Source organism: Salvelinus sp. IW2-2015, linkage group LG10, assembly GCF_002910315.2.
Source record: "Salvelinus sp. IW2-2015 linkage group LG10, ASM291031v2, whole genome shotgun sequence".
NCBI classification, from domain to species: Eukaryota; Metazoa; Chordata; class Actinopteri; order Salmoniformes; family Salmonidae; genus Salvelinus; species Salvelinus sp. IW2-2015.
Window position 1 is genome coordinate 6,784,681 of NC_036850.1, and position 14,526 is coordinate 6,799,206.

Below are 14,526 nucleotides of genomic sequence, written 5' to 3' on the forward strand. Positions count from 1 at the left end.
CTCTGTTGTAATCTATGCATAGTCACTTTAATAACTCTACCAACATGTACATACTACCTCAAGTAACCGGTGCCCCCACACCGGTACCCCCCTGTATACATTTTTTTTTTTTTTTACTGCTGCTCTTTAATTACTTGTTAATTTTATCTCTTATTCTTATCCATATTTTTGGGGGAAAACTGCATTTTGGTTAGGGGCTCGTAAGTAAGCATTTCGGCGCATGTGACTAAAACAATTTGACTAACAGAGTGTAGACTGACCCAGCATCAGTTGTTAAAAAAAACCTAAAGTACCTCTACTCCATCTAATACCTAGCAAGTAAAATGGAGGAATGCAGCAAAAGATGAAAGGTATTGTGAATGATACAGAACTGTATGCGACTGGGACAGGTAGTATAACAGCTGGGGTCTGGAGGGCATTTATCGCTGAAGTATACATACTGTATTCTAGTGGAGTCAGTGTTTGAAGCTGTTGTAATGCTAACGCCATACTGTATTGTACAGGCAAAAGCTGGATAGGTCCATTGTAAATATAAACCCAAATGAAACCACAGAGCATTACCACACGTGCGTACATCCTTCGAAAACAATGTTGATTTTAGTACTTGTGCTGTGGCTCTTACAGTGTGGTATTGTTGGCTCTTTGTATGGAGCTTTGAATAGAATGCAAAAGTGACAGGGATATTTAAATATGTATTTACATTTCATATTCATAGTATATATATTTAGACTTTAGGTTTAGTTTTTGTTTTTTTTCTCCATTGGTCCTTCCTTGGAATTTGTCTTCAATGCAGTTTATATCGCAGTGCTAGAGGCGTCCCTACAGACCCTGGTTCGATCACGGGCTGTATCGCAACCGGCCGTRAATCGGGAGTCCCATAGGGCGGCGCACAATTGGCCCAGTGTCGTCCTGGTTAGGGTTTGCATAGTTAAATAAAGGTTAAATAAATAMAATWWAAAATTATTTAAACTAAACATTCAATGAGACAAAGTGACAAGAGGGGTGGAAAACACCATCCAGAGTGCTGATTTACATTTAAACAAATACCACAGACAGTGGTGTTAACACTGGACACTTAACCTGGATAGCGTGCACAATATCAGTCTACCTTTAAGAGCAACACTGCTGGGACAACATGGGGAACCAGAATCAGATGAGGGTGGAGGAACTGGGGATCTCCTCTACTCTGTGGAAGATTAGTGGGTAGCTAGATACACTATATACACAAATGTATGTGGACACGCCTTCAAATTAGCAGATTTGGCTATTTCAGCCACACCTGACATACACCTTGCTGATAGGTGTATAAAACTGAGCACACAGCCATGCAATTTCCATAGACAAACATTAGTAGTAAAATGGTCTTACTGAAGAGCTCAGTGACTTTCAACGTGGCACCGTCATAGGATGCCACCTTTAGAACAAGTCCGTTAATATTTTTTTTGTCCTGCTAAAGCTGCCCTGGACAACTGCAAGTGCTRTTATTGTGAAGTGGAAACATCTAGGAGCAACAACGGCTCAGTCGTGAAGTGGTAGGCCACACAAGCTCACAGAACGGGATTGCCGAGTGCTGAACCGCGTAAAGATAGTCTGTCCTCGGTTGCAACACTCACTACCAAGTTCCAAACTGCCTCTGGTAGCAACGTGAGAACAATAACTGTTTGTCTGGAGCTTTATGAAATGGGTTTCCATGGCCAAGCAGCCGCACACAAGCCTAAGATCACCATGCACAATGCCAAGCGTAGATTGGAGTGGTGTAAAGCTCGCCGTCATTGGACTCCGTAGCAGTGGAAAAGTGTTCTTTGGAATGATGAATCACACTTCACCATCTGGCAGTTTGACTGACAAATCWGGGTTTGGCAGATGTCAGGAGAACACTACCTGCCCGAATGCATAGTCYCAACTGTACATTTTGGTGGAGGAGGAATAATGGTCTGAGGCTGTTTTTCATGGTTCGGGCTAGGCCCCTTAGTTCCATTGAATGCTACGGCATATATGATACTGTGCTTCTAACTTTATGGTAACAGTTTGGAGATGGCCCTTTCCTGTTTCAGCATGACAACGCCCCTGTGCACTATGTGAGGTCCATACAGAAATGGTTTGCCGAGATTGGTGTGGAAGAACTTGATTGGCCTGCAGAGCCCTGACCTCAACCCCACGAACACCTTTGAGATTAATTGGAATGCCGCCGACTGTGAGTCAGACCTAAATTGCCCAACATCTGTGCCCGACGTCAGTAATGCTTGTGGCTGAATGGAAGCATGTCCCCGCARCAAAGCCTTCCCAGAAGAGTGAAGACCGTTATAGCAGCAAAGGGGGGKACCAACACCATATTAATGCCCATGATTTTGGAATTAAATGTTCGACGATCACGTAGTGCACAGTTGAAGTCGGAAGTTTACATACACCTTAGMCAAATATATTTAATTTCAGTTTTCACAATTCCTGACATTTAATCCTGGTAAAAGTTCCCTGTCTTAGGTCAGTTAGGAGCACCACTTTATTTTAAGAATGTGACATGTCAGAATGATTTATTAGAGAGAATGATTTATTTCAGCCTTTATTTATTTCATCACATTCCCAGTGGGTCAGAAGTTTACACTCAATTAGTATTTGGTAGCATTGCCTTTAAATTATTAAACTTGGGGTCAAACGTTACGGGTAGCCTTCCACAAGCWTCCCACAATAAGTTAGAATTTTGKCCCATTCCTCCTGACAGAGCTGGTGTAACTGAGTCAGGCTTGTAGGCCTCCTTGCTCGCACACGCTTTTTCAGTTCTGCCCACAAAGTTTCTATAGGATTGAGGTCAGGGCTTTGTGATGGACACTACAATACATTGACTTTGTGTCCTTTAAGCAATTTTCCACCACCTTTGGAAGTATGCTTGGGGTCATTGTCCATTTGGAAGACCCATTTGCAACCCAAGCTTTAACTTCCTGACTGATGTCTTGCGATGTTGCTTCAATAAATCCACATTACCTTTCCCATCTCATGATGCCATCTATTTTGTGAAGTGCACCAGTCACTCCTGCAGCAAAGCAACCCCAACACCCATGATGGCTGCCACCCCGCATGCTTCACGGTTGGGATGGTGTTTCTTCGGCTTGCAAGCATACCGCCTTTTCCTCCAAACATAACATGGTCATTATGGGAACAAGCATTTCGCTAGACTCGCATAACATCTGCTAACCATGTGTATGTGACAAATAAATTTTGATTTGATCAGGTTTATATTTTGTTTCATCAGACCAGAGGACAATTCTCCATAATTTACGATCTTTGTCCCCATGTGCAGTTGAAAACCGTAGTCTGGCTATTATGGCGGTTTTGGAGCAGTGGGCTTCTTCCTTGCTGAGCGGCCTTTCAGGTTATGTCGACCAATGGACTCGCTTTACTGTGGATATAGATACTTTGTACCTGTTTCCTCCAGCATCTTCACAAGGTCTTTTGCTGTTGTTCCGGGATTGATTTGTACTTTTTCGCACCAAAAGTACGTTCATCTCTAGGGAGACAGAACGCGTCTCCTTCCTGAGCGGTATGACGGCTGCGTGGTCCCATGGTGTTTCTACTTGCATACTATTGTTTGTACAGATGAACGTGGTACCGTCAGGCGTTTGGAAATTGCCTCCCAAGGATGAACCAGAGTTGTGTAGGTCACCATTTTCCTTCGGAGGTTCTTGGCTGATTTCTTTTGATTTTCCCAGATGTCAAGCAAAGAGGCACTGAGGTTTGAAGGTAGCCCTTGAAAATACATAACCCACCCGGTTACACCTCCAATTGACTCAAATTATGTCAATTAGCCTATCAGAAGCTTCTAAAGCCATGACACCATTTTCTGGAATTTTCCAAGGTGTTTAAAGGCACAGTCAACTTAGTGTATGTAAACTTCTGACCCACTAGAATTGTGATACAGTGAATGATAAATGAAATAATCTGTCTGTAAATAATTGTTGGGAAAATTACTTGTGTCATGCACAAAGTTGATGTCCTAACCGACTTGCCAAAACTAGTTTGTCAACAAGAAATTTGTGGAGTGGTTGAAAAATGAGTTTTCATGACTCCAACCTAAGTGTATGTAAACTTCCGACTGACTTCAACTGTATATGACGTAGACAGGAAGAGTACTGGACTATTTATAGCACCCCCTGTTTATATCCCCCTGGCTGCTCTCTCACTGCGGCTGCCTCCCGCTGCATCCCGCCAGGCTCCACATGTMCACATCACAGATAATAGTCAAAAGAGACTACCTCCTGCCATGCCTCACAGATAGAGARGGAGAGWGTGTGTGTGCACCWGTGAGACAGAACGGGAGGGGAGAGGAAGAGAGAGACAGAAAGACCTCTCTCTCCTAGACCATAGACCAGGCATCTCCAACCCTGTGCTGGAGTGCTACCGTCCTGTAGGTTTTCACTCCAACCCTAATATAGCATAGCTCATTCTAATAATTAGCCACTTGTTAAGCTGAATCAAGTTAGTTACAACTGGGGTTGGAGTGAAAACCAATAGGAGGGTAGCTCTCCATGCATGCTGGGTTGAGGCATAASCCCACCAGCTCATCAACCCAGTCCGAGCTGGGTAACCACCTGTTCCTCTAGATTACYGAGGCGTGCTCCAATGAGGCCGGTATCATGGAGCCATCATCCAGGTCAATGTGCCTGGGTTAGGGATGGGCATCAGGCCAAGTGTGTGCCCCCACTGCTCCGGCTCCTGATCGATCTGGACATCCTGGTCTGTTAAATGCATTAATACCGCAGGGGCGAATGTAAATGAGATCGACAGTACCAGATTTCATGCCTCAAACCATCTAGGGGGACTACCTGTGTGGCCAGAAACGAGTGKAATCACATCTACAGTTGTACTGTAAATGTTATGGCTTTGTTATGACCCTCAGTAGAGTGATGTTATTTGAACTGAGGGAGATTTGAATGGGTCTTGTTAAGACTGCTGCTGTGATACATTGCACATGCCTATAGCCTTAGGATTTACCCGATCACCCAAAGCAGCTGAAAGTGATTAGTTGCCCCATTACGGTTCAACAAATGCAGGAGTTAAATCACCAAATCGGTTACAAACAAATGTACAATAATCCATTCAAGGTACCCTCAGATAGAAGCAGCCTAAATGTGAACTGTATCGTAAGTGCACTGAAATCTTCAGGGGGAAAAAATATGTTGTTTCCATGAAGACGCTCCTTTCTAACGTTTAAATATGTCACAAAACGGATTAACCAAAGATGCAAGAAAAAGAAAAAAAATTAAGTCACTCTCACTGTGGTAGCTTTCAAACGTCCCTGCAAAGAAGCAGTACAGTGCGGTATGCGAGCTGTGCTCAGTGTGAGCCTGAGCCATGTTGACAGTATGGTGTGAGAGAATGGAGTCGAGAGGGAGTGTCAGTAAAAAAATAAATTAGGTTACAGTGTGTTTACCAGCGGACCTGAGAAACAGAGGACTGTTTTTGTTTCCATTCTGAGTTATGGACCTTAGGCCTCGAGCCCAGCCTTAAGGCACTGTTTTGACAGACAAACCTCAATTCAACCTGCAAATGAAGTCACTCTGCTGTGAGCCCAACGTTGAGTCAGAATGTCTTACTCTTAGTAATTAGTAGATTATTGACTTTCCTTTCAGCGGAGAAGTTGACGCGACAGCAGAGAAAAACAGTTGAGCTGTTATTCGGTTTCATCCTCCATGGAAAAAGAGAAGTGGTGGGGGGGGGGGGTTACAGCCAGCAAATACCACCACTGGAAAATATCACCATAACTAACTTATTCAATTAAATATTTACATGTAAAACGTACAAAGGTCAGTAGGAAAAAAAATAGCCATGGAGCTCTTGTCCTCCAGCGTCGCATAGTGCGTGATAATAGGGACTGTCAAGAATGAGGCCTTCATGCTGCTGCCCTCGGTTTGGTAAACACTCCAATGTTACGAGGATAATGGAGCTCACAGCACGACCTTAAATGTATACTTTTCCTCCCACTGTAATCAAAAGTAAAATGTCACCCTCTTGGCATGTCTATGGATACATCTCCCTTAGATGCGCTGAGGGCACTTGTCTTGATGATAAATCCCCYTGTGGATAGGGAGACATGGACGTGTCCTAGAAAAGCCCCTGAGAAAATGCCTGATCTAGACTGCGTTAACTCTCCCAGGCTAGGTCGTCCTCTAGGACAGTGTCAAATAACTAAGCTACCCTTACATAATGGATGTGCAGTGAACTGAAATATTGCCTGAAGGTCTGTTGACAGATATGGAGAGGAATAATTCAGATTGCAGAAATGACGCACCGTAGGCTGATTTCACAAACATAGTGCTCTGTGCTCTACATGTCTCCTCTCTCCATCCCTATATAGGTCTGTCTCCTCTCTCCCTCCCTTGACATAAACATCCATTCATTGAGCTTCAGCACAACACTACAGGGAGGGAGGCACTGGAACAGCCTGGCTAGCTGGCACAGCCTGATGGGAGCTCAGAGAGCACACTATTTCCACAGCCATGTCAACATAGCTAGCATGGCGAATAGCACCGGCTACTGTAATTTATGGAGGGAAATTTCAACTGCTCATCTGTAGCAGAGGGCAACTGAGGTTTCTCACAGACTAGACAGAATGGGGAGACAGACTGGACCAGTGACCCATCGGTCCAGGATAAGAGTAGAAGCCTGGCCTGGTCCATAATTCTTTCCCCTATACTGTGGTGTCRCTCAGCACAGGACAACAAAGGGCAGGATAACACAGGGCTGAACTCTGATCAATGGCTCAAGGCAGCACTAAAACAGCAGTATCAGTGATGGTTATTGTTCACCACAATTTGATTGTTATCCCCCTATCTCCAGTTTAGTAGTCAGTCAGTGTATGCCTATACACTGAGTGGCCWAAACATTAGGAACTCCTGCTTTTTCCATGACCTAGACTGACCAGGTGAAAGCTACGATCCCTTATTGATGTCACTTGTTAAACCCACTTCAATCAGTGTAGAGAGAAGGGGTTTTAAGCCTTGAGACAACTGAGACATGGATTGTGTATGTGTGTCATTCAGAGGGAAAACGGGGAAGACAAAAGATTTAAGTGCCTTTGAACGGGGTATGGTAGTAGGTGCCAGGCGCACCGGTTTGAGTGTGTCAAGAACTGCAACGCTGCTGGGGTTTTCCTCGTTGAACAGTTTCCCCGTGTGTATCAAGAATGGTCCACCACCCAAAGGACCTCCTGCCAACTTCATACAACTGTGGGAAGCATTGGAGTCAACATGGGCCAGCACCATTGTGGAACACTTTCGACACTTTGTAGTTCATACCCCGACAAATTGAGGGTGTTCTGAGGGCAAAAAGTGGTGCAAGTCAATATTAGGAAGGTGTTCTTAATGATATGTACACTCKGTGTATTTATCTGATTTTTAGGTATTCCTATTGGTTGGTTAAATTTACATATCATTAAGGTGTTATTGGTCATGCTTGCAGATAGGGGGAGATTGCGAACGTCAATTCTTCCCAGCCTGATATTGTTATGCAAGCGGTAGGTCACCTTCTGAAATACAACTGCACATGGGGACAAAGATCGTACCTTTTGGAGAATTGTCCTCTGKTCTGATGAAACAAAAATAGAACTGTTTGGCCATAATGACCATCATTATGTTTGGAAAAAGGAAAAAGGGGGTATGCTTGCAAGCCGAAGAACACCATCCCAACCGTGAAGCACGGGGGTGGCAGCATCATGTTGTGGGGGTGCTTTGCTGCAGGAGGGACTGGTGCACTTCACAAAATAGATGGCATCATGAGGATGGGAAAGGTATGTGGATACATTGAAGCAGCATCTCAAGACATCAGTCAGGAAGTTAAAGCTTGGCCGCAAATGGGTCTTCCAAATGGACAATGACCCCAAGCATACTTCCAAAGTTGTGGCAAAATGGCTTAAGGACAACAAAGTCAAGGTGTTGGAGTGGCAATCACAAAGCCCTCAATCCCATAGAAAAATGTGTGGTCAGAACTGAAAAAGCGTGTGCGAGCAAGGAGGCCTTACAAACTTGACTCAGTTACACCAGSTCTATCAGGAGGAATGGGCCAAAATTCACCCAACTTATTGTGGGAAGCTTGTGGAAGGCTACCCGAAACGTTTGACCCAAGTTCAACAATTTAAAGGCAATGCTACCCAATACTAATTCAGTGTATGTAAACTTCTGACCCACTGGGAATGTGACAAATAAATAAAAGCTGAAAAAATCACTCTCGCTATTATCTGACATTTCACATTCTTAAAATAAAGTTGGTGATCCTAACATGACCTAAGATAGGGAATGATTTACTAGGATAAATGTCAGGAATGTGAAAAACTGAGTTTAAATGTATTTGCTAAGGTGTATGTAAACTTCCGACTCAATTGTACATGTACTGATGTGTGTATATATACAGTACCAGTCAAAAGTTTGGCCATACCTAATCTTTCAAGGATTTTCTTATTTTACTATTTTCTACATTGTAGAATAATAGGGAAGACATCAATACTAATAAAAATAACACACTAGTAATCTAGTATATTTTAGATATATTAGATTCTTCAAAAAGTAGCCACCATTTGCCTTGACAACTTTGCACACTCTTTGCATTCTCTCAACCAGCTTCATGAGAGAATGCTTTTCCAACAGTCTTGAAGAGTTCCCACATATGCTGAGCACTTGCTGACTGCTTTATCTTCACTCTGCGGGTCCAACTCATCCCAAATCATGCAATTGTGGTTGAGGTTGGGTAGTAGGTTGCCAGGTCATCTGATGCAGCACTCCATCACTCTCCTTCTTGGTCAAAAGCCCTTACACAGCCTGGAGGTGTGTCGGGTCATTGTCTGTTGAAACAAATGAAAATAGTTCCACTAAACGCAAACCAGATGGGATGTCGTATCGCTGCAGAATTTGTGGTGAGCCATGCTGGTTAAGTGTAACTGAATTCAAAATAAATCACAGACATTGTCCCCGCAACGCACCCCCACACCTCCTCCTCCATGCTTCACGGTGGAAACCACACATGCGGAGATCATCCGTCACCTTACTCTGATCTCACAAATACACGGCATTCGGAATCAAAAATCTCAAATTTGGACTCATCAGACCAAAAGGAAAGACTTTCCCACCGGGTCTAATGTCCATTGCTCGTGTTTCTTGGTCCAAGCAAGTCTCTTCTTATTATTGGTGTCCTTTAGTAGTGGTTTCTTTGCAGCAATTCGACCATGAAGGTCTGATTCACGCAGTCTCCTCTGAACAGTTGATGTTGAGATGCGTCTACTTGAACTCTGTGAAGCATTTATTTAGGCTGCAATTTCTTAGGTTGGTAACTCTAATAAACTTATCCTCTGCAGCAGTGGTAACTCTGGGTCTTCCTTTCCTGTGGTGGTCCTCATGAGAGCCAGTTTCATCATAGCGCTTGATGGGTTTTGTGACTGCACTTGAAGAAACGTTCAAAGTTCTTAAAATGTTCTGGATTGACTGACCTTCATGTCTTAAAGTAATGATGGCCTGTCATTTCTCTTTCCTTTTAAGCTGTTCTTGCCATAATATGGACTTGGTCTTTTACCAAATAGGGCTATCTTCTGTATACCACCCCTACCTTGTCACAACAACTGACTGGCTCAAATGCATTAAGAAGGAAAGAAATTCCACAAATTAACTTTTAAGAAGGCACACCTGTTAATTGAAATGCATTCCTGGTGACTACCTCATGACGCTGGTTCGGAGAATGCCAAGACTGTGCAAAGCTGTCATCAAGGCAAAGGGTGGCTACTTTGAAGAATCTCAAATATAAACTTCATTTTGATTTGTTAACCAAAAAAGTGTACCACATGATTCCATATGTGTTATTTCATAGTTTTGATGTCTTCACTATTATTCTACAATCTCAAAAATAGTACAAATAAAGAAAAACCCTGRAATGAGTAGGTGTGTCCAAACCTTTGTCTGGTACTGTTTTTTGATGTTTTCCTATGTACCTGTATGCTTGATGAACATAGCCATGATATCATTACACTGACTCTCTTCTACTCTTTAACAACTACTGTAGGCTGCAGTTCTAAAATACTGATCTTTCCCACCTTCCTCAATGCCCATACAAATGCACAATTAGTCAAAAGAACATTGAGTAATTTCAATTTTCCACATGATTACCCTAATTGGATTGTAATCTATCAGCAAGTTATTTCACATCACTTTGTTGCATCTCATCTACAATACTATTTTTTAAAGAAATKTCCCCAAAATTGTGTACACTACTCTACAGCTGTTCTAGGTTAGCCTACATTACACGCATACCTTATAGCGTAACCCTAAAATGAGTATCATGAGGTACAACTGTTCCCCGACAGGCCCATTGTGCATGTCTGAGACCAGCCCCTGTCATTCTTGGAAACAGTCACCAAACATCTGTTGCTGCACATGGATGACAGTTGATTTGTGTCAGATACCACACCTAGTACATACGGAGTCTGGTATTTCCACAGATTACCATGCTCTGAAATGTAATATGAACTGTAGAGGCGGAACAAGGAGAGGCGGACCGAGTGATAATGCCCCCTGGTCTGTCGATCAGTGTGGGAAAACAATGCCACTGCAAGTCCAAAGTTGTCTCTGTCTGTCTGTCATCGAACCCTACACAGCCAAACTGCTAGGGGCTCCTGGGAAAAGGTACAACAGATCTCTCGCCTAATACWGTCCATCTTTCAGAGAAAGCAAGATCTACTTCAGCACAGTACAACCAGATATAGTTAGTTTCCTTTGACTGCAAATGGTTGGCAAMCAACTTTACGGTTGGTCATTTTTKGTGAACTCACTTCATGAAAAACAGATATGGTTTGTGTAATGCACAAAACCCCTCTGTCTTGACAGGGTRTACAGTTCAAAACGAACCAAATGCATTTTTCCTCTGAGTACAGTGTCATTTTATTCAGAGTAAATTAAGCCATTTCAATATGTCTTTTTTCAAATATACCACCGTACAAAAACAGGTCTGTACACGTCTTCTCACCTACAACTCACAAAGAAAAGGAACAACGGAATGTTACGACTGACAATCTCAGCCTTAGACTATGGACCAGTATACGCAACAGCTGTTCCTACTCTGGCTGTACTTCCTAAGCTGTTCTCAGAAAATACATGAGAATCAATGTGTATTGTAGAGAACCTCCCAAAACATTCAAGAGTGACAGAGTGAGTGACACCCTTCAAAGAGCACAATCAGACCAGCTTTATCATTTATCCAAACACTTGTTGTTTTTTCCACCACAATGCCTCTGTTCTATCAACAAACCCTTCTCTGGCAGCGTACAGCCTCCTGTGGAAAATCAAACAGCAGATCACACTGTACACTGATACACTATATCCACACCAACTGAAGCCCTCAAGGGACAAAAAGATACAGCACTGCATTAGAAAGAGTATAAGCAATAACAACATCACATTTGGCAAGACCACAGTATACACAAGTCAATTAAATAGTCATGATTCAAAATACAACCTGATGGAAGCAGGTAAATAACCATCCACGCCTTTCCTCAGCTTGTCTGTCTAACTTTTAGTCCATGTGTGGCCCGAGCGAGAGAGAGAGCGAGAGAGAGAGAGCAACAACAGAGCGGTTCATGTGGAGGGAGAATGTGTGTCACAGCCAGGCAGCCGAGGCAGACTTGTTGGAGGGGGAGTGTCAGAGGCGGGCTGGGGGGGTGAACGGTTGCACTAAAATAACTCTGGTAATAGAGTTCACGGTTCCTTGATGAGCCGTTTACTTGAGTGTTAATGCTCTCTCATACATACGTAAACTGAATGCACAGACACACACTGGTTTTGATGTTGCTTTAAAAGAGCGACTGCCTTTAAAAACAGCCTGTGGCATCGATGAGTCAGAAACAGTTATTCTAGCGACAAAATTGATTTACAAAGTGTAAATGGGATAATTTGTCATAAAGTCTCATCTAAAAGTGAGTTTGGAGAATCTGTGCGTGACAACGGGTAAATGAAGGTTGGGTTCTGATTTGATGATGTCAATTTGCCCACTAACATGGGGTGAACAGTGGCGGTGATTCCTCTCTATCCAATAGCTATGACAGTGAGACATTGTTTACATAAAGACAACACATCGCAAAAATAAAATGTTGAGAAATACTGCACCAAACACCTTAGTTAGATGTAAAATTGCACAACTAAAGCATCCTTGGCAAAAGAGTCAAAATGAAGTACAGATTTCTTGAGTTATCTTAGATTCATTCTGGGGATTTTGAAGAAGTAAAATTGGCTGCAGCGTCTCATGTGGGACAAAGATAATTTACCAAATGCGGACTGAAATCACATTTTTCTAATGAGCAACAGGATAAACACAAGTGCCAATTGGCGTGTTCAGTGGCTCTTTAACACACTGTATTAGCTGGCACATGAAAGACTATAGCTGTGTTCGAATACTCATAGTAACCGTACTACTTATGACGTGAATTGAGTATATAGTACGCTTATTGGTCATAGTATGGATATAATTAGTGTGCCAAAAGTTCCCGGATGTCGTACTAAACTCGCCAAAACACAAAGTATACACGCAGAGGACACTATTTCCGTACTTTTAGGGCCCATAATGTAATTCTTCAGAAAATGGGCGTGGCTTCACAACGTTTTCAGATTTGAAGAAAATGGCAGAAAATAAGCAGCCGACGAAAGCGAATACAAATGAATTGAACTAACTAATGACAAATGTTAAGAAAATGTTGAACAATGTAATATAGTAATGACTTTTCAAATAAGTTAAGTTACACCTTATGTTGGCTGACAATTTGTTAGCTACGCTATCCTTATGAACCACAAGAGATAAAGGAGCTCAAAGCTGACCCATTTTGCATACCCCACCATACCATGAGACAACCATGTATTCATCACTGGAAAAGAGAAACAGTTGAAATTGATTTAATCTAAAAGCTTACATACAGGGTTGTCAAACTACTTTATAATTTCTGGGAAAACGTTTTTTACACAAATTGTAATTTTTAAACTTTGATTATCAAAATAAATTTTAAAAAATCAGATTTTTTAAAAATATTCACATATGTTGTAGCTTAGACCCTGTTWAACATCATCTTAGGTTTTTTGTGTTGTGACCTCCATCGGTTGAGACACAACATGCTCTTGAATACAGGGTGGGTGTCATGTTTTGGCTGATAAATGTACTAAAATGGGAATAACATTTTAAATTTCAACTTTCAAATGGTACCACCAGACTGGACCAGTGACCCTTTGATCCAGGATCAGATCAGAAGCCTTGCCTGGGCCATAATCCTTTGCCCTATACAAATGGTACTACCAAGAGGTGTTTTAAAATATACCKTCAATCCTCCATAGGAAACCTATTGAAATCATAGAAATATAGATAATAGAATAGACATGATCATTTAAGTTGACATTCAACAGTGGGTGGACCGGCGGTCATCTTTGTGGTAGTAAATATAAGTTACAATTTAAATCCAATTAAAATGTCAATGGTGTACCAGCTAAATTGCCGTTGTCTCAATCGATAGCTTGATTCTTTTAATTATATTTCTATGGCTGAAATGACACCCACCCTGTATTCAGGAGCATGTTATGTCTCAACCGATGGCAGGTACAACACAAAAACCTCAGATGATGTGAAATAGGGTCTAAGTTACAACATACGTAAAGAAAAATAATAGGCGTTTACCTTTAACACCGACCATTTTTATTCCAAATGTTTTTTCCCCCAATAAATAATAATTGTTTGGCAGCACTGTTTGTAACCGTTTAAATGGTATCGAACTCAAMCGTTTATCTTTTCCAGTGATGAAGACATGGAGTCTCATGGTAGAGTGGGGGAWGCACTGGGCTCCYGAGTGGCGCAGCGGTCTAAGGCACTGCATCTCAGTGCTAGAGGTGTCAGTACAGACCCTGGTTCGATTCCAGGCTGTATCACAACCGGCTGTGATTAGGAGTCCCATAGGGCGGCGCACAATTGGCCCAGCGTCGTTCGGGTTTGGCCGGGGTAGGCGTCATTGTAAATAAGAATTTGTTCTTAACTGACTTTCCTAGTTAAATAAAGGTTAAATAAAAAATAAAATAAAATGCAAAATGGTTGAAATTTCTCCTGAATGTTTTGGMATTCAGGTCCAAAAAGTAACTTTCTGACAACKTTTTCCATGGGCAAACATGTATGGAAAGTTTTGTTTAAATCAAAAATGGCATTGAATTCAAATKGATTTAATCTCTCTAATGCACTTGCTCAAATCCACAGCGATATCAGATATACTGTAATAGTCAAGACAACAATGCTATGCTCATCAGAACCAAATTACTGACCAACATTTCCAAATCAAACCAACATGTTTTTGAGGTCTAGCTTTGGCAAGTACTGTCTGTTCAGTGATATTAATGTCCCAGTGTTCCAAAGGTATTAAAATAAATAGAAACTACTATAAAAAGGAGTTGCGTGCCACCTGACTTTAATGCTACACAGATGTCCTTCTCTCCACGTTGGAGTGTCCCTTGTTCCCTTAACTGACCCACAGGCAAG

General features: G+C 42.1%; 1 protein-coding gene across 7 annotated transcripts in view; it reads right to left on the minus strand.

Moving 5' to 3' along the window:
- The window catches only part of LOC111969219 (diacylglycerol kinase zeta-like), a 133,249-nt gene that overhangs the window by 59,639 nt on the left and 59,084 nt on the right, over window positions 1-14,526 (minus strand). For 5 of the 7 annotated variants that reach the window (XM_070445358.1, XM_070445357.1, XM_070445355.1 and 2 more), the window contains exon 1: window positions 11,485-11,609. The exons of the other annotated variants lie outside the window; for them this stretch is intronic. The gene's annotated coding sequence lies outside the window, so the exon portion shown is untranslated. Of the gene's footprint in view, window positions 1-11,484; window positions 11,610-14,526 lie in introns of those variants that run through there. 7 annotated transcript variants of the gene reach the window in all.